The sequence below is a fragment of the Arvicanthis niloticus genome, chromosome 4, assembly GCF_011762505.2.
Source record: "Arvicanthis niloticus isolate mArvNil1 chromosome 4, mArvNil1.pat.X, whole genome shotgun sequence".
Lineage (NCBI taxonomy): Eukaryota > Metazoa > Chordata > Mammalia > Rodentia > Muridae > Arvicanthis > Arvicanthis niloticus.
The window spans coordinates 48,339,043-48,358,940 of record NC_047661.1 but is presented as its reverse complement, the minus strand read 5'-3'; the positions used below and the strand labels follow the sequence as shown (position 1 = coordinate 48,358,940).

General features: G+C 37.7%; 1 pseudogene; it reads left to right on the top strand.

Annotated features, from left to right (window-relative positions):
- The first annotated feature begins 18,625 nt into the window (after window positions 1-18,625).
- Window positions 18,626-19,074, top strand: LOC117707581 (small ribosomal subunit protein uS12 pseudogene; annotated as a pseudogene).
- The last annotated feature ends 824 nt before the right edge of the window (window positions 19,075-19,898 follow it).

Below are 19,898 nucleotides of genomic sequence, written 5' to 3'. Positions count from 1 at the left end.
TGAAGTTACAGAGAGTTGTGAGCTTTTGTGTGCTGGGAATTGAACCCAGGCCCTCGGCAAGAGCATTCAGTACTCTTAACCATTGAATCTTCTCTCTAGTTCTACTTTTCCTTTCATAGCTTGCTAAATATTCTTTGAAATCATATCCAAATCCCAACATTTTGCATTTCTGTTTATCTCTTCCTCTCATGTGCTGTTACAGATATCGTTCCTTTACCATCCTAGATTTACTTTCTATTCTTATATGTTGAGAGTCACAAGTTTGTTCTATTGTTTGAAGCAGAATCTTTCTATCTAGCCCAGTGTGCTCCCTAACTCACCAAGTAGACCAGGATGGCCTCAAATGTTTAGCATTCTTTCTACTTCAGTGTTTCTAAATGCTGGGACTACAACCGTGCACCACAGATTCTAGCTCATAATTTTGTAACTCCCTGTAATTTCTTGGACTGCCTTGAAACATCCCAGTAGGTACAGATGTCCACACAGGTACCTACTCTCACACAGATGTGCACTTGAATTGTTTAAGAGTTACTTAGAAGGTACTCACTGCTGTGAGGTGTAGTGTAACTTAAAGAGTCAGCAGAGAGAAGGGAAAAAGAGATGAGGAATGGGGCCCTGGGGTGCTGCATCAAGAAGAGCTTGAGGAGAGCAGACAGCAGCTAGAGAAGACTGGATAAGGCATGGGGAACCCAAGAAAACAGGCTTTACTGGAAGTCAATTGAAAAAAAAAAAACAATATATCAAGTGAGAGGTAAAAAGACCCAAAAACTGACCACAGAGACCTTACCACTGTAAGGGCCATTAGTGGAGTGATGGAGGCTGACATGTGATCAGAGGGCACTATAATAACCATGTAAGTATTATTATTTCCCTATTATTTCTCTCCTAACTCCTAGCTCTCTATTCTTCCAATCATAGATGTGCACATTGTAAGGAACTCTCACTTTTCAGAACCTTCGAAGTGCTTAGAGAATTAAACTCAAGCTCTTCGTTGCTCATAATTAAACTTTATGATGTTCTTGTTGACTGCACTACTGCTTTCCCGTTTTATTAACTGTGGCTGACCAACACCTCTTCGCTCCTTTAGGGAGCTAATGTCAGATCCCAAGTACTAGACAGTTACAAAATTTTGTTTCTGCTAGAACATCATTTCCTGGGCCTCTCTGGTTCCTCTGGATGTTTCAGCTCAAATTTCAGTACTGGGTTTTCTTCCTATGCATTCTCAAGCTGAGCCAGCCAGATCCCCTGTGTGCTGTTGTAGAATTCTCAGCATATATATCTACAAGCGCATCATTAGACTGTCCTATAACTAGTCACATGCTTGAGTGTGCATGCCTTGAGAGCAAGGATCATTGCTTTGTTTCTATATTCCCTAAGAGTCCCATGAATACAGTACAATGTTTGTGTGGAAACCATATTTTTTTTATGGTGTGCTGTATTTCCTAAATTTAGTTGATACAAATGTATCAACTTTTTGAGAATGAGTTTAGGTTTGGAGCTAGCCAAAGGCTATTTGGCTTTGTCTGATGAAGAAGCTAGGAAATATAATTTTTTTTATTACAAATAAAATGTAGAAAGAAATTAAGTAGAGCAGTTTGTGATAAGACACATTTCTTATATGGCTCACAGAGAGTACTAAAGTTTACTGGCACTGATTTGCTTAAGGCAATTTTAAAGATGGACTCCCCAAACATCCTGAACAGTAACTGTTGCTGGACTGTTGGGTTTTTCAAGGTGACCTCAAGATGACAATGTTTACTGGTACTGTAAGTTCTGGCATCTCTAGTAAAACGTCTGTTATTCTTACGGTCACAATCTTATTTTCTGAAGTGAATTTTTATCTGTGAAAAATCCCCGTTACTTCCAGTGTACTGGAGTCTTCTCTTTGAAAATCTATTGGTTTCAATTCTGTAGGCGCGCTCTCCTTATGCAGTTGTATTTGAAAATTCTATTCAAAAATGTTTATTTAAAAAACTACTGATAAAACCATTAACCGAAACCAGATTCAATCCCAGTTTAGTGGCAGTTCTCTAGCCCAAATGAATATATAGCCGTTTGTTATGATTCTTCTGTTTACTGATTTTCAAGCAGTTTTCTTTCAATCTGTGTTTCACTGATCAGATCCAAGCCAATTTGGATTAATCTTTCCTGTCACTTTTCATGAAACTGTGCATCAAATGCTTCACCAAGTCAAAACACAGAAGTCTGCTCTCCTTTCTCTGATAGCTCGTCAGCTCTCTCGAGTCAACTACTTTATCAGCAGTGGAATGTGCTTAATAAGCCTCCGTCATTACTGCTCATGACTTTGTCACCTTTTAGAAATTTCTCTCTCAACTTTATTTGCAAAATCTTGATAAAATACTTGTTAGTTAGATCTATTCATAACCTTTTAGTCATAATAACTAATTATGCAAGCCATGCAAACCATCTAAGTCATTTTTGTTCCTCCCCTGGGAGAGATGCTGTTCGTACTTGCTGATTGGTATATGTTTGAGTTTGAAGTATTCATTCACCTGCTCTTTGTCATTAGCTGTTTTTTTCCCTAGGTACGTTTTGCCGTTCTCCATCGTTGCCATGTGTTCAATAGATACTATGCTTGCCACAGCATGACTACAGAAGAGGAAAGTCTGCACACACAGTAAGTTGACTCATGTTGCTTTCAGACACGGGCTGAAGTTTCTGATGCTTCTGTCATAAGGTGAGCTGTGCTTAATGATACTTGCTTTCAGGGGCTTGGGGAGCCATTTCTATGCATACAAACTGAGAAAGCATGCTGGTGGTTAGTTTTTTAAGGAAGGAGATTCCATCTAAACAATGAACTTTTATGATTTAAACTCTGAGGTCGTTGTGTTTGCTGACTATATTAATTAAAGAAATATGAATGTTCGTATTTAGTGTCTTTATATTGGTTAAAATATACTTACTTTAATAACTTTTGCAAACAAATTACTGAGCTAGCAAACTGTCTGAGATTATTACTGACATGCTTCGTAGAGTTACATAAATTAAAACTTTCGTTATGATTTATCAAGGATTACTCAAGTATTAATTAACTGACAGCTGTAACACTGCTTTTGACATTCTTAAGTTTCCTCTGGTTAATCTTATATACATTATAAATTAGTCAGTTTTCCCCTTAGTATATAAAACGTTTAGCTTTTGAAGTGTTTTGACATATGGTAAACTTCAATAAGAAGGCAGACATTTTCAGTTTTGAAAAATGTAAATATATCATTCTGTAAGAAATTCCAAAATGTTGGCTATGGAACAATGGAAACCATATGTAGTTTTTCTGCAAATCTTAATATACAAGTAACTGCTTTCAACACATCTTTTCTGTCTCCAGTTTTAATATTAACTACTTGATTAAATGTTAAGTGGAGCAAAGGCCATTTATGTCAGCCATCACTAATATTTGTCTTGTCTCCAATGGATGGAAAACATTTAGTTTTGGATATGTACTATTTTGCAGCTGGGTGATAATTAACTACTATGGTGAATACCCCCTATTTATAATCTAAAAATTCTAGAGATGGGCTTTCATTGGATGAATTTGTGTCTCTTTATTTGTGTCTCCTTTTATGTTTTGTTTTAAATTACTAAATGGGAGTTTTATGTTCTTTCAATTAGATGCACGCATTAGAATACAAATTTGGAAAATATGTCAAAACTTTTTTTTTGTAGAATCAAGGCTACAAATCTCCTGCTTTCCATTTTATATTTAGAAATATTACAAAGGTTCTGTTAATTAAATTATAGCCACCCAATAATGACACTAGCTTTTTATACATGAAAGAAGCCAACAGTATTTGAAATGAAAGTATAAGAAATTCATACTTGTAGCATGTGCATTCTTACATTTTAGCTTCACCTAAAAGGTGGTTCTGAATCTAGAACGCTGTTCTTTAGGATCCGTGATTTAAACTCAGTAGGCTAGACGTTCCTAATGAGTCCATATCCTCTTAGAATCAATGGCTCTAAGTCAAGAAATGGTATTATGTCAGAGGTCAAGCAGCGAGACCGAGAAAATGTGTACAGTTCCTGCTTTCTTTGCATAAATATTTAAAATGACATGTCAATATATATCAGACACAGCAGAGTGCATTATTCCTTCTGAACAAGTAAAATTGCAAATTTATGTTCTGTTTTTAATAAAAAAACATGGCAAATCCAATTTTAAGATGCTAATAATACACATGAAAATTTCTTTAAAGGACAATTTTCCTCATAGTTCCAACTTTCTCGATTTCTACCAGTACGTATCTGTTGTTCTCTTGTTATTTACAGATATTTTATAGGTTGTTTAAGTAGTTCTTTCTGATACTTTCATGAATCACTCACACAAATGTGGAAATACTGTTAAATTAATACATTTCCCTATAACACATGATTTTTGCATTTCTGAGACTTTAGGACATTTTTGTCATTAATTATGAGCTGCTGCACACATGAAGATGCATTATAGAAGCATTATGGGCAGATGCTCGCAAATCAGAGGGCTGAATATGTAGCAAGAAATTTCTGGTCTTAAATAGAAAACCAGTGAAAATTTATGTCACAAAAATGCATCCTTATGTAAACCAATGACAACCGCAAAATGATATCTGATTTAATACAGTTCAAAAGCCATCAGTAGTTACTTTCTTGGTCCCGAATGAGCAAGGACTCTGGTCTAATTACTTTCTAGGCAACTTTATCCACTGTTTGATTACTCAGAGCTAAAATGATATTCTGGGCAGATGGGCATGGGCATGGTAATGCATGCCCGTTGCCACAGTGGTTAAGAGGCGAGGCAAGAGGATCTAGGATTCAAGGAGCACCGGGGTTACACAGCAAAACCCTTTGGTTAAAAAAAGAAAGAAAAAGATTTTCTGGGACCCAAATGAAATCTTACTCTGTTCTTGTCAAAACGTATTTTTTAATTTCTTGGTTTTGGTGGTGCTGAGAATCAAATTCATAGCCTTGTACAAGTTATGCACACACCTTACCACAGAGTGCTAGTCCCATCAAATAATCCTATCTTTGATATAATTACTAATTCTCCTTTTAATGCTATTTTTCTTTATTTTATGGGTAGTGTGTTTCGCCTGCATGTATGTCTGAGCACCACATGCATGCAGGGCCCACAGAGGCCAGAAGAAGGCATTGGATTCCCTGAGACTGGAGCTTCAGACTATTGGGAACCCCACTGTGGGTCCTGGGAATCAAACCTGGCACCTGGAAGCACTCTTTAAGTGTTCTTTAACAGTGGACTGTCTGTCTAGCCACTTACTGCTATGGTCTATAGTAGCCCCATGTAATATGAGTAACATGTCTAGTTCTGTTGTGACTGCCGTTGAATACCCATGTTGATGCCAGGAGAAGGAGAATACAGGTGGTATTGCAGTATGAACAGAAGATAATATTTTAGGTATTAGACACTTGTTGTCATTTCGAAATAAAAATTTTTATCCCTATGTAAATTCTGACCACATCACTAAAGAACACAGCTTGTAAGTGACTGAAATTCACACTTTTTAGACATTTTGTAAATAACTTGTGAGTAACTGCAAAAGGTGGTATCTTCATGTTGCAGGCGCCAGAAATGTTGGTCCAATCTAAATTTTCAAATAGAATATGCAAACTAAAGCGGACATTAAATTTCAGGCTCCCTTAGACTGGACTAGAATAGATGCACAGAGATATGGTTACTGTTACTGATTACTATAATCACATTCATATCATCAACTTTTAAAAATATATTGTTACAATATATTAATTATAAATAATAATTCTTTGGTTTTAAACTAATAACATAAAGAATAATTATTCTTTCTGTTCTTAATCAGATAGATATCTGAACTAAGATGGTTGAAGCTAAGAGAAACAGAATTTCTTGTATTAGCTCTAAGTAGCTGCAAATATAAAACTGTTTTCTTTGGCACCCCTGGCCTCTAACTATCTAGGAAAGGAAAAATAAGGGAGGCACCAGCCTTTCTTTATATATTCCTTTCAAGCGGAATTAATTAACATTTGAATGCAAGTATGAAGCAAGCAGAATTTCTTTATGTGCAGATTAGGGGGGATGAAGAGGCAGTGAACATTTCCCAGACAAAATGATGGTCGTATGTTCATTAATGTGACCTTCTGGATATTACCTGTGTTAATGTTTGTTTTCTTTAAGTCTCCCTCACAAGCACAAGAATGAAAGAAGAAGGTAGACTGAGGACAAAGACAGGCAAGAGATAAAGTCACACACTTAGGGGTTGATAGGGACATTTGTAGATAAACCCGAAGATGTAATGTTTACAAAAGACAGACATGGTCCCATGGGCTTGTACAGATTTAGTAAATTTTACAGGTTTTTGTACATTGTCTTCATGTTTGTTCCATGCTGTCCTAAAGTAGAGTGGATTTTAAAAGTCAAATTGTTTTATATCCATTTTATTTAACTCCATAAAGTGTGTAAATCAGTGCCCAACCACCTAGTTTACATGCTTGTAATATTTCCATTTTTGGAATGTTGATTAGATCTATTTTTAATCCACGAAAGGGGTGGGTATCTTTCTTAATCTATAAAGAAAAATTTTAAAAGTTTAAAAATACTAAAATCAAACTAGTTTTCCTAAGCTAGTTATAGAATACCATCTTCATTCAAATGATTCTGAGACGACTGTGGTCTACTCAATTTTAAAAACCATAGTAAATTTAAATAGTTTTTTTAAAAAGAAGTGTATTGGTAACAATACACCTCATTAGCTGTGAAATTACAAGAATCTCTTCAGTAAGCAATTTTAAACTGATCTCTGTTTATAGTTGAATTACCTTTTTTCCACTAACTGAATTAGTAGCAAAATATATACAGCGATACAGTGAAATATGTGGATTCATCTGTATAAGTGCACATAAAACACACGGAAAATGAGAGGTGCAAATAAATTAAGAGTACCCAGTTCAGGAATTGAGCATGTTCTTTACTGTGTTGTGCTTGTACTTCTGAGCTAGGGTGCTGGGTGAGCAGAGAGAGTAGAAACCTCACAAGATACGACAGAGAAAGAGATAGCTGCTGAGCTGATGCTCTGCCTCAACAATTTTGTGAGTATTCACTTGAATTAGATTATTTTTTTTCACTTTACATTTCTCTGTGTTAGAGTGATTTGGAGTAGTTCTCATGCTTTTTGACTATTTGAATGGGCTATTGTGTGATTATACAAATTCATATATGTATGCATATTCATATGAAAATGTATAATACACCCTTTATCCATTTCTGTGTTAGGTTTTTTTTTTTTTTTTTTTTTTTTTTTTTTTTTTTTTTTTTTTTTTTTAACAGAATAGCCAACAAATAACTTAAAGGGAATCTATTTTGGCTCATGATTTCTGAGGGATTCAGTCCATTATGGCAGAGCAGGAATGGTGGAGCCACTCAGCATTAGTGATGGAAGTGTGTGTCTGCAGCATGGACAGAAGGAAGAGCAGAGAGAGCAACAGGAGAGCCAGGCACTGGGTCTTAGCTGTGGCTTCCCAGGAGGAACCATAGCTGCCAGCCAGCACTGCCTTTGAAAGGTTTCTTCCCCAACAATACTATCAGCTGAGAAACAGGCACACAGAACATCAACCTCTAAGAAACATGGCTGATTCAAACTATACACTATTTCCCCTTACAAGGAGTTATTTCTCTAACATAAACATGAATCCACTATTCTTGATCTGTATTGCAGAGAGTCTTATCATTTATGGTATCTTGAATTTCTTTTAGATTTATTTATTTTAGTGAAGAGTGTTTTGACTGAATGTATGTGTATCATGTGTATGCTTGGTATCCTCAGAGGCCAGAAGAGGGTATCAGACTCCCTGGAAGTGGAGTTATGGATGGTTGTAAGCCACGGTGTGGGTGCTGGGAACTGATCCCAGGTCTTCTCCAAGATCAGCAAAGGGCTTTTAACTGCTGATATGTCTCTCCAGCCCCATTTATGGTCATCTTTTGTGTCTTTGATTTTTTTTAAATGTACTTATAAAGTCTTAAAAGCCCCCAGGTTTTCTGCCTCAATTATAAAGCTCCTACACTAGCTGTAACTATGGTCTTTGATATATGTTGTGCAATTTGTGTTATTTTCAGTTTTGTTTCACTTTAATTTATTGGAATTGGTTTTTAAATGTAGTATGAGCTACAAGCCTAACGTGATATTTTTCAATTGAGCAGCCTGTCATGTCACGTCATACTCTTTTTCATGAATAGAATGTTACTTTTATAGAATATTTAACTTTTCCATGTACTAAATGTACTTCTGGGCTCTTTCTTTTGCCATTGATCAATCTGTCTCTTTGCATGCCATTACTATACTATGCTATACATGATGCAATACAGTATTCTAATAAACATTATATTTACTTGATATAGTAGCAAAAGGGCATTGTCAAACACATAACCAGTAGTACTAGAGACCTTTTGAGTGCTTGAAAAAAATTTGATAGAATTCAGGCAACCAAGATAAATAAAGAAAAAAACCCCAGAAAATTGGAGTCTCACATCATAATAGGACACAAGAGAAACATAAATTTATTGAAACAAAAATATGAACAAACATCCATGAAAAATATGGTGGAGTTATTTGTATCCATATATGTATATGTGTGCATATAGACATAATATAATCTTTGACCCAGAAATTCTATTGACTTTGTCAGTGTTCCATTTTGTAGTAGTAGAAAGTTGGAAATGCAAAGCTTTACTGATTAAGGAATTTGTTAAATAAATATATAGTTATTTAGTTTTTCTTCATAACAAATCCTGCAAGCTAGGCTTGGAGAAGATTAGGAAAAACATAAAACCCAAATAATCTCATCAAGAGCAGGATGATCATAGGTTTATAAGTAAGTGGGGTGGAAGACCTCACCTGAACAGTGGAGGTGGTTGTATGCTGATTAAGATAAACACAAGTCAGTGTATTCTGGTTGTCTGCAGCTGGCACAAGGTGCCAAGAAGCACCCGAAGCACCTATTGGCTCTTGCAATTTTCACTTCCTCTTTTGCTTTCCCAGAGACCACATGCTTGCCAAGCAAACACTCAGTGTTGACAGTGTAGATGAAAAGCTGGAAGCCATTTGTGTATCACCCAGCATTTGTTATTGGGAAGTTGTCAGGACTTGTATGCTTCAGGATAAAGCTCTCACCATCAAATTTTTCCTTGCTATGGGTACTGTTGAGGCAGATAAATGCTAGAAAAGTCTGTGAAAACAAGGGCTATAACCCACTGGTTTGGTTTTTTTTTTTTTTTTTTTTTTTTTTTTTGCTAGTACTCACAGCTTTAAAGTTTTTGCCTTTAGAGCTTTGTCTTCAAATAAAGCTATTTAAAGGGTATGTGTCCATGGGCTTGTTGTTAAAGATGATGACTGAAGAATACAGTGGGACTGACTAGCTGGCAGACAACTATGGTATCATCAATGCTGACAAAAGTTGTCAAGTTCTAAAAGCGGGATACAAATTGTGCACAATGCGACCCTATGCATATGAACAAAGCTATTCACACATCCATCCATACATTTGGATTTGCATAGAAAATATTAACAGTTAAAAAAAGATAAACCTAGTCCAACCACTACTCACTCAGAGTTTCAGGCTAGTGAAGGAGATATGTAAAGAATAAACAATTTTAAATTCATTTTCAGAACTGCAGGGTTAGTGGGAATAAAGTAAACATATAATAAGGGGTTAGGAAATCTTCAGGATGAAAAGATATTTTCATTGAAACATGAAGTATATTTAGGAATTAAATCAGCCAAGGATTGAGAGTAAGATTGAGGATGGAAATACACATTATTAGACACATTACAAGTAGTAATCTCTTGATGTGGATGAAGGAATGGGAAAAACATCTTCCAGTTGGAAATAAGCCTATGTGGTTGTGGATTGGGAGCTGAAGGGAGTATGGAAGAACAGATGGAGAAGCCAGGTGGGCAAGCTTTTTCATACACATTTACCGAGAGAAAATATGTAAGGAGGCGTGGAGAGATGCTTCGTTCAACTTTGAACTTTCTGAGTTTTGGAATAGCAGTGTCGTCCACAGAGATGACAGACTGGCAAATAAACACGTGAATCGTCTGGAACTTCTATATTTCTGGGATTATAATAGGGTAAGTGTTGGCTATGTCCAGATGGATAAGAAGTCGTTAAATGTATATGATGTCACCATAAGAAAGCATATGGTGCAAAGAGAAAAGAGCCCGAGGAAACTCATGAAGGTTCACACTTTGTGGTCAGGAAAGAGAAGGATCCAGAAGAGAAAATTGTTATGGGAGGCCGAGGATGCATCAGAAAGCCCTACAAGTAGTTTCATGAGCTGTAAGGATGAGCTCGTCTTAAAGAGACAGTAATTACCTGTGTAAACATGGCTAAGGGTTCAAGTTCCAAAGAGGCTTGTAACATGTCTACTGCAGTTTCTAGAAGGAGGCATTTTGTGATATGATCAAGGCCAGGGGAGAAGAGGTAGAGGTAACGATCCTATGAGATACAGGTTGAAGATAAATACAAGGTGAGGATGCAAGACTTGTTAATTTTGGGGGGCTGTAAGCTGTGAAGAAAAGAAATAGAGCAGAAACTTGAAGACATGTGGGCCCTAGAATTTAATTTAAGTTGAATGGATGTTTGAGTCACTGTTCTGTTGCTGTGAAGAGACACCAAGGCAACTGTTGTGAAAGAAACTTTTAGTTGGGGGCTTGCTTCCAGTTTCAGATGTTTTGTTCATTATCATCAATGGAAAGTGCAGTGGACCAGGCAGTCATTGTAGCAGTAGCCAAGAGCTACATTCTGATCTGTAAGTAGAGAGAGAAAGAGAGAGGGAGAGAGAGAGAGAGGGAGAGAGAGAGAGAGAGAGAGAGAGAGAGAGAGAGAGAGAGAGAGAGGGAGAAGGAGAAGGAGAAGGAGAAGGAGAAGGAGAAGGAGAAGGAGAAGGAGAAGGAGAAGGAGAAGGAGAAGGAGAAGGAGAAAGAGGGAGGAGGAGGAGGAGGAGGAGGGAGGAGGGAGGAGGGGGGAGGAGGGAGGAGGGAGGAGAAAGGAGGAAGGAGGGAGGAGGCAGGAGGAAGGAGGGAGGAGAAGGAGAAAGAGGGAGAAGGAGGAGGAGGAGGAGGAGGAGGAGGAGGAGGAGGAGGAGTAGGAGTAGTAGTAGAAGGAGCAGGAGAAGGAGAAGGAGAAGGAGAAGGAGAAGGAGAAGGAGAGGAAGATGGAGACAAAGAGATGGAAACAGATACAGAGATGCTGGGCCTGGCATGAACTTTTGAAATGTCAAAGTCCATCTCCAATGACAACCTTCCTCCAACAAGTTCATACCTACTCCAGCAAGGCCACACCTCCTAATCCTTCTCAAATAGTATCACAAAGCATTCACATATATGAGCCTATAGGGACCATTTTGATTCAAACCACCACATTCCACTTTCTGATTCCACTAGGTGTATAGCTATACCATAATGTTAAATACATTTAGTCTAACTTCAAAAGTCCAAAGGTCTCTTCTGAGACTCAAAGCAATCTTGTAACTGTAAAATCAAAATTAAAGTACATCACACACTTCTAACATACAACAGCACATAATATATATTACTGTTCCAGAAGGGAGGAAAGAGAGCACAGTGAGGAAATAGTGGACCAAAGCAAGATTGAGCCAGTAGGGAAAACTCTGAATTTTGTACCTTCATGTCTGTCGCCAAAGCACTCTTCAGATTTCCAACTCCTTTCAGCTTTGTTGTGTACAACACAGTTCTCTCTTTGGGGCTGACTCCAACCCTGTTAATAGCTCTTCTTGTCAGATATCCCATGACTCTGGTATCTCCAACATTTTGGATTCTTCAATGCTTTACCTTCATAGCTTCATGCAATGGCCTTTCTGGGCCTCCACAGAGGGATATCCCAGACACACACCTGGCCTTGGTGACTTTCCTTAGTCACAAAGGGAGATTTCATAAGCCTCTTTCTTGTGTGCTTAGCTCTAGAGTCAGAATCACGTAGCCAAAGCTGCCGTTTTCTGCTGCTTGCTGAGGCTGGAACATGGTGCCCTTCTTCAATTACCTCTACACCAGCTTTCTATTGTTGATCATTTGCTTTGCTGCTCAAGCTTTTCTTTACTTTGTCTCCAAAGAAATTCAGGTGGAAGCTTAGCTGGGTGGGATCTTAGCCTGAGGTCATCACTCGCTTCATTCCATTTAGCAAACAGGCTTTTCTTGAAATGTATTATCTACCTGAGCACTGGAATTAGCTCGGATACACTTCCTGGTGCCCCATTTCCCCTCAAGCTTCACACTTTGTATTTCCCTTTGCCTAGTTTGCTCTCTTTCATTATAGATCTGCAGAAGACTAACTACTAATAACTGCGTGACAGAGTCAATACTATGTTGTTGTGAAATCTCTTTTGCCAAAGCCATTAGTCCAAAACTTCAATTTCTCCTCAGGCAGACTTTTAGGATAAAGGGAAAAGGTAGCCACATTCTTCGCCAAAATACCACAAGAATAGTCTCTATAGTTTACTTATTAATATTCTTCTCTGAAACTTCTTGAGCCAAGCTCTATAATTTACATTCTCTCAGTACCACCTGTCTTCCATGCTTTTACTAGTGTGACCTATTAAATCCTGCTTAAAGCACTCAACTGCTTTACTTACCCTAAGTCCCAAAGTCTACATTCCTCCAACAAGCAGCAAGGTCAGACCTGTCACAGAAATACCCCACTCCTTAACACCAACTTCCATTTTAGGCATTGTTCTATCTCTGTGAAGAGACATCATGACCACAGCAACTGCTATGAAAGAAAGCATTTAATTAAGTGCTTGCTTCCAGCATCAGAGGCTCAGTGCATTGTCGTCATAGTGAGGAGCATGGCAATATGCAGTCAGGCACTGGAGCTACAGCTGAGAGCTGTATAGGTAGAGAGAAAGAGAGAGTTTGCATGATGTATAGGTAGAGAGAAAGAGAGAGCTTGCATGGGTTTATGAACTCTCAAAGCCCATTGCCAGTGGCACGCTTTCTTCAACAATACCACATACTTCCTAACCTTTCTCAAACAGTGCCACTCCCTAATTACTAAACATTCAAATATATGAGCCAATGGTGGTGGAGGGCACTCTTATTCAAACCACCACAATGGAAAAACACTACTAAGAAGATGCCAGCAAACAAAGAGAGCCTGGAGATGCCAGAGTAAGACGTAGCCAGTAGGCATTTTGGTTATGAAGTTCTGGGCCAGAGGGCATAGGACTGAGACCTGGACTACAGGGATAGAGGTAAGAAGGAGAAACAGGAGAGAGATATGAAATGATGCTAGTAAGCATGTGAGAGTGACAGCCAGGTGTTCAGGTCACTTTTGTCATCTGAAAGTAGCAGATGAAATGAGCTGCTAAGAGAAAGGACATAGGACATGGAGGCAGCAGAGTATGGCATAGAGGATAATTGGAAACCTTGCATTTATTAGCGTGTAAAATTCATAATGATGAGAGTGAAGTGCCTGATATTTTAGATATTTTTATAACTTCAATTATTTTACATAAAGTTCAGGTAGGTAAATCTATCAGTGTCTAATATCTCCAGTAAAAAAATTTAATAGTCACACAAAACTTTAAAAAGTCAATGATTATACTGTGTTATGTCATGAACAAAAACTGTTGTAAAAAAAATCTTTTTTTTTAAAAAAAAGAAGAAAACGCCAAACAAGTATGGATGTTCAAAATTCAGATATGTACATTATGGATGTCAGAGAGAACTCCTGAAGAGTTTCTGGGCTACTGGGAAAAGATCCCCAGTTTGGAGTCAGACGGATTTGGTGTAAATCTTGCCTTTCAGATGGTGAAGATGGGCATAGGCAAATTGCTGTCTCTGGGTTTCAGTTTTTTCATCTTTTAAATAATTAAATCTACCTTAATTGGTGTGATGCTTCATGTTAATTGTCAACTTGACAGAATCTAGGATCACCTGGGAGACAGGCCTCTGGGCATGCCTGTGGGGGATTATCTTGACTGCATAATTGAAGTTGGAAGACCTGTCTACAGTGGGTGATTTTCTTCCCTCAGCAATAAACCCTGGACAGAGTAAACAGAAGAAAATGAGTTGGGAAGGCTCCCTCCTGTCTCTGCTCCACTGAAGCTGCAATGTGACTGGCTTTTCTCAGCTCCTGCTGCCTTGACCTCTCTGCTAAGATGGTCTGCATCTTGAATTGGGAGCTAAAGTAAACCCTCTCTCACTCAATTTGCTTTTGTCGGAGTATTTTATCATTGTAAGATGAAAACAAGACAGTTGAAATTGTTACTAGCTTGAGTAAGATGATAATGTAAAAAGTCGAGGACAGCACTTGGCGCCGCCTTTTTGGAGTCCATTGGGTTGGTAGGTAGGTAGGTAGATTGGTTGGGTGGTTGATTGATTGATAGGATTTACAAGATTTATCAGCAATGTTTCCTTGGATAATCTCTTCAAGCTTGCTCAAGCAAACCTTATACATTGACTGAACAGCTCTTCAGAACCTAGACCTGAGTTAGGGTGTGTGGGGAAGGATAATGAACCTTAGAGCCTTCCATGCTATACCTAAAATATGTCTTTATGTAAGGGACTTAGACACACATACTTCTAGGGTCTGTTAGTTGCACATTGAATTGGCTGTGGACTGTTTTTGCCTTCTGGTCAGTATATTAGAGCATTGTTATGTGCTCTGCTTTTTTCCTCCTTCCTAAGTGATGTGCAGGCATTGTCAGCTTTGTAACTAGCTGATATAGAGAAGTCTGGTAGACAGACACAGACAGCTTGTGAGGTATATGGAAAGAAACCACTGAAAGTGTAATCTCATCTTAGGGAAACTGCCCTAGACACAGGCTTCCAAGACCAGTTCCCTGCTTATCTATAAATAGCATCCTTGAAATGGCCTAGAAGTTCAACATCTTTTTGTGACTTCTCTTGTGCTTCCTGTTGTTTTGCCTCAGGGATATTCTTTCTATTTCCAAAAGATGAATTTCTGACATTCATATCTGGTTTAGATTTCACAGGATCTTTAAAACATTTATTTTCTTATGATAGTTTACAATTTGATATCTAGTCTTTATTCTGATTCAATAAGAGCAGTTGAAGTCAACGGTGTTTATAATAGACCATTGCTTTACAGTAAGTGTCTATAGTCCTCTTTATGGTTAAAAAAAAAAGAAACTCATGTGAGTAGATATTTATTCTAAAAAATTAAAATAAAGAACAAAATTTTTTTGTTGGTGGGCTTTTTTTCCACCCTTTACATTGTTAATATTGTCCAGATGTTAATGTTTGTACTTTCATGCATATAAATGTTATGTGAAACATGTATATTTTCAAATATCCTTTAACAAAGATGGAATTATATAGTGAAATTATTACATGACTGGCTCTTGTCATTTCATAGATGTAGGAGCTATTTAACATAGCACATTTCAGTCTACCTCGCCCTCCCTAACAGCCCCACAGACTCCTAGACCATTGGAATATGAAATATGATCTATATCAGCCACCGTTGCCTCGCCCCAGGCTTCCTCCAAACCTTCTCTTCCTGGACACATTTCTATTTCACTTACCAGGAGCTGTTACAGTTACTCTTGTCAAAAACTTTTCAGTTATTTTTAACTGTCCCCCCTTTGACACTTATTTATATTTATTTATTGGATTATTTATTACCTTCTCATTTACATAATTTTCATTTTGACAAACAAGAGATGGTTATGATAGAAATGGCAGCAGCTGAATGTACTGAACGAGAAAAGAAATGTGTATTTGTGGTATGGTGGTAGAGGAATAGGGTTGACATTAACTGTGAATGTTCTCTCTATGTCTGGCAGGAATTCAGGTCTTTGTTTTTTTAGTATTCTCCACCTGATGTTTATTCTCTTAGGGTCTCTCATCACTAGTGATGCTACATGTCCACTTCTTCTTAAAAATTATTTGTTTTTAGTTATGTATGTGTGTACACGAACATGAGTTCTGGTGGCCATGTATGCGCAAGTATGGTTGGGAGTCACCATGTAGGTGGGACAAGAACTCTGGTCCTGGAAGAGGAGCCAGTGCTCCTAACCACTGAGCCATCTCACCAGTCCCCACATCCATTTCTTAACACTGTTGCCATCACTCCATCCCAGCTTTATCATCACTGGCTGAGACTGCTGCTGAAGCCTCCGGCTAGTCTTGTGCCTCAGGTCTCTGCCTTTGTGGTTTTTCCTTCATGCTCATTATGATGGTCTCACAGTGCACCACATAAAGTCCATTGGCAGCTTCCCTTTGCCCATCCCCTTTCTCACACCATAAACCAGACTCATGGCTACTTGCGTTGCCTACAGGCTTTGTCAGTCTTTCCAGCCTTGTTATGAACCTCGATCCCTCACTCCTATGTGTCATGCATGTTTTTCTGTCAGCTCCTGTCTCAGGGTCTTTGCTCCAGTATTCTGGCATGAATGCTCTTTCTCTTGACTAATTATATCACTTCAGTCAGCCTGTTTCTTCTGTATATGTTTCTTACAAATGTCTTCAATAACTCCACAGACAATGTGCGTGACTTCTGTATAGAAGTTATCTTACTAATACTTACTGGGTTACTATCTGGATTTTTAATTTGTTTTCTTTTTGTGAGACTTTATGTCCCATGAAAGCAAGGGCCATGCCTGACTTCATCACTCTTAGACATACATTAGATTCTCTACAAATGCTTTCTGATTAGTGAATGCTGTATCACCTACACATGAGACAGAACAAATCATAAGAACAAGAAAACCTACCAGGCCCAGGACAGAACTATGCACATTCCCCTAGTCCTTCTGGGTTATGGTCCAGGACCTATTAAAGCAGAATTAAAATCAGAATGACACTCTGGGTAAAGAAAAATCATTTCCACTTATTCTGATTATTTCTAACTTTACTTCTAAAAAAAAATACTGTTTAGAAAGTTGAGTGTCTTTCATTCTGCAACATGAGTTTATTATTCTTCCAAATATAAGGTTGAAATTCTTCTGAGGTTTTTTTGTTTGTTTGTTTATTTTGTTTGTTTTTTGTTTTTGAGACCAGGTTTTTCTGTGAATCTCTCTGACTGTCATAGAACTTATTCTGTAGATCAGACTGACCTCAAATTCAAAGATCTACCTGCCTCTGCCTCCTGAAAGCTGGAGTTAAAGGCATGTGCCATCATGCTTGGTAATTCTGAGTTATTTTAAAGAACAGATACTTTTATATGAAGCTAAAAATTGTCCTTTCAGTTCTGTGAAGAATTGCTTTGGAACTTTGATGGAGACTGCATTGAATCTGTAGATTGCTTTTGATAGTATGATTATTTTTACTATATTAATCCTATCAATTTATAAACATTTAAGATCTTTCCATCTTCTGATATCATCTTAAATTTCTTTCTTCAATGTCTTAAAGTTTTTAGTGTCATTATTATACAAGTTTTTCACTTGTTCGGCTACAGTTACCACAAGACATTTTATTTTTGAGGCTATTGTAAAGAGTGTTGTTTTTCTGACTTTTTCTCAGTCCACTTGTCATTTATATACAGGAAGGCTACTGATATTTGTGTATTAATTATTCTTCCCCTTTCCTGAAAGTGTTTATCAGCTGTAGGGATTCCCTAGTGGAATTTTAGGGCCACTTATGTATACTATAATATCATCTGCAAATAAAAATACTTTGAGTTTGTTCCCTTTTGTTTGTATTTCATTGACCTCCTCCAGTTGTTTTATTGCACCAGCTAAGACTTCAAGTACTATATTGAATAGGTATGAGAGAGTAGACAACCCTGTCTTGATTCTGATTTTAGTGGAAATGCTTAGTGTTTCTCTCCATTTAGGTTGATGTTGGCTTTGGGCTTACTGCAAATTGTCTTTACTATGTTGATGTATGTCTCTTGTATCCCTAGCCTCTCCAAGACTTTGATGGTAAGGGGTGTTGAATTTTGTCTTAGGTCTTTTCTGTATCCAGTGAGATGATCATACTGTTTATATGGTGGGTTACATTTATCAGCTTATGTATGTTAAACCATTCCTTCATGAGGGTCACTGAGAGGGGAAGTGGATACAAGGCCACATCCATAACTCAGAAGCAATCTCAGATAACTCCTTGCAAATTAAAAAAAAAAAAAATCAGTTTTTCCATTGGAGACTCATTGAATATTCAAACCGCTCCTCAGTCTAAAGGGAGGCCCCATGTTCCAATGCTCAGCAGTAGATGGCCAGTACAAAATGAATTCAGTGGCATTTTTAGAGGTTCTTTGTCTTATAATGCTTTGTCAGGGTGTTTCCTCCTCCTCCTCCTCCTCCTCCTCCTCCTCCTCCTCCTCCTCTTCCCTTTCTTGACAAGTTCTTTGTTTATTTATATATTTTGTGTTTTTATGGGATTTCTGTGTATGCAAATGTGTGTGTCTTCATCTATATGTTTCTTGAACTTTTTCTTTGGCTCATTTTCCTCTGTTTCTTTCTCTTGTCCTATTCCAGTTTGTTTTTACTTTATCTTATTACTATTATTTTCAGATGACTGTATCTTAATGAGAGAGAAAGGAAGGTATGGGTTTGGGTAGTTGGAGAAGTGAGGAAGATGTGGGAGGAGTTGAGGTAGGAGAAACCACAATTAAAATAAAATTTTGTTCTTTCTCTCGCATCCATGGCGCTGGCAAGATGGGCAAGTGTCGTGGTCTCTGTACTGCCCAGAAGCTCTGCAGTCACTGAGGGAACCAGAAGTGGCATGATAAACAGTACAAGAAAGCCCACTTGGGCACAGACCTGAAGGCCAATTCATTTGGGGGTGCCTCTCATGCAAAGGGAATTGTGCTGGAAAAAGTAGGGGTTGAAGCCAAACAGCCAAATTCTACCATCAGGAAGTGTGTCAAGGTGCAGCTCATTAAGAACGGCAAGAAGATCACAGCATTCTTGCCCAATGATGGCTGCTTGAACTTTATTGAGGAAAATGATGAAGTTCTGGTTGCTGGATTTGGTCGAAAAGGTCATGCTGTAGGTGGTATTCCTGGAGTCCGCTTTAAGGTGGTTAAAGTAGCCAATGTGTCTCTTTTGGCTCTATACAAAGACAAGAAGGAAAGACCAAGATCATAAAACTTGACAATGGAAACACAGTAATAAATTTTCATATTCTGAAAAAAATAAAATATAACTTTTTTCAATAAAAAAGAATAGATACTTGAAACTAATTTCAATCAGTTACCCTTACCCCATACAATGGGCTCTACCCCTTATTGCCCAGTACAAATTAAAATTCTTTAGTGCTTCATGAACATAAATTGTCAAATCAGTCAACTTCTGAGAAATATTATTGACAGCAAACTGCTCTGTTCTTAATCCCAACTTAACATTTTCATCTTACAAATTTGATATAATTGAAACTGAAAAAGACTCAATGCTTTGTGCTAGTTTTGAGTGATAGAAGATAGAATATGATCTCAGCTATAATTACAACATGGTTAAATTGAGACTGTAATTTAGGGATTTAACTTTTATATTTAAAATTCAGGGGTTTGGTGTAACTGCAAGAATGCATAAACAATGATGACATTCTAAAGAGGAACGAAATGGAAGATAATGACACTGCTAACTCTCTGATCGTGTTTGGTTACACTGGCAGAAGTAGAAAAGGGCGATTCCAGCTCTGGGAGTCCCTAGGAAGCAGGCACAACACACCAAGAACCTATGACCATACTTGCTCTTTAATCTGCAGTGTTGGTTACAACAGAATTTATAATCAGTGGAGGGTTTGATGGACTGACAACACCTTCTCTGCTCCAATTTTTATCTTCATGATTGCTTATTTATTGCAGGAGCATGATACTTATTCTTAATTATATGCTAATCATAATTACTACGGAAATTGCTGGTTAGCCTGTCTGGTGTTAGGCAATCAAAAGGAAGCCCATGATAGAAACAAAAACATTTCATTAGA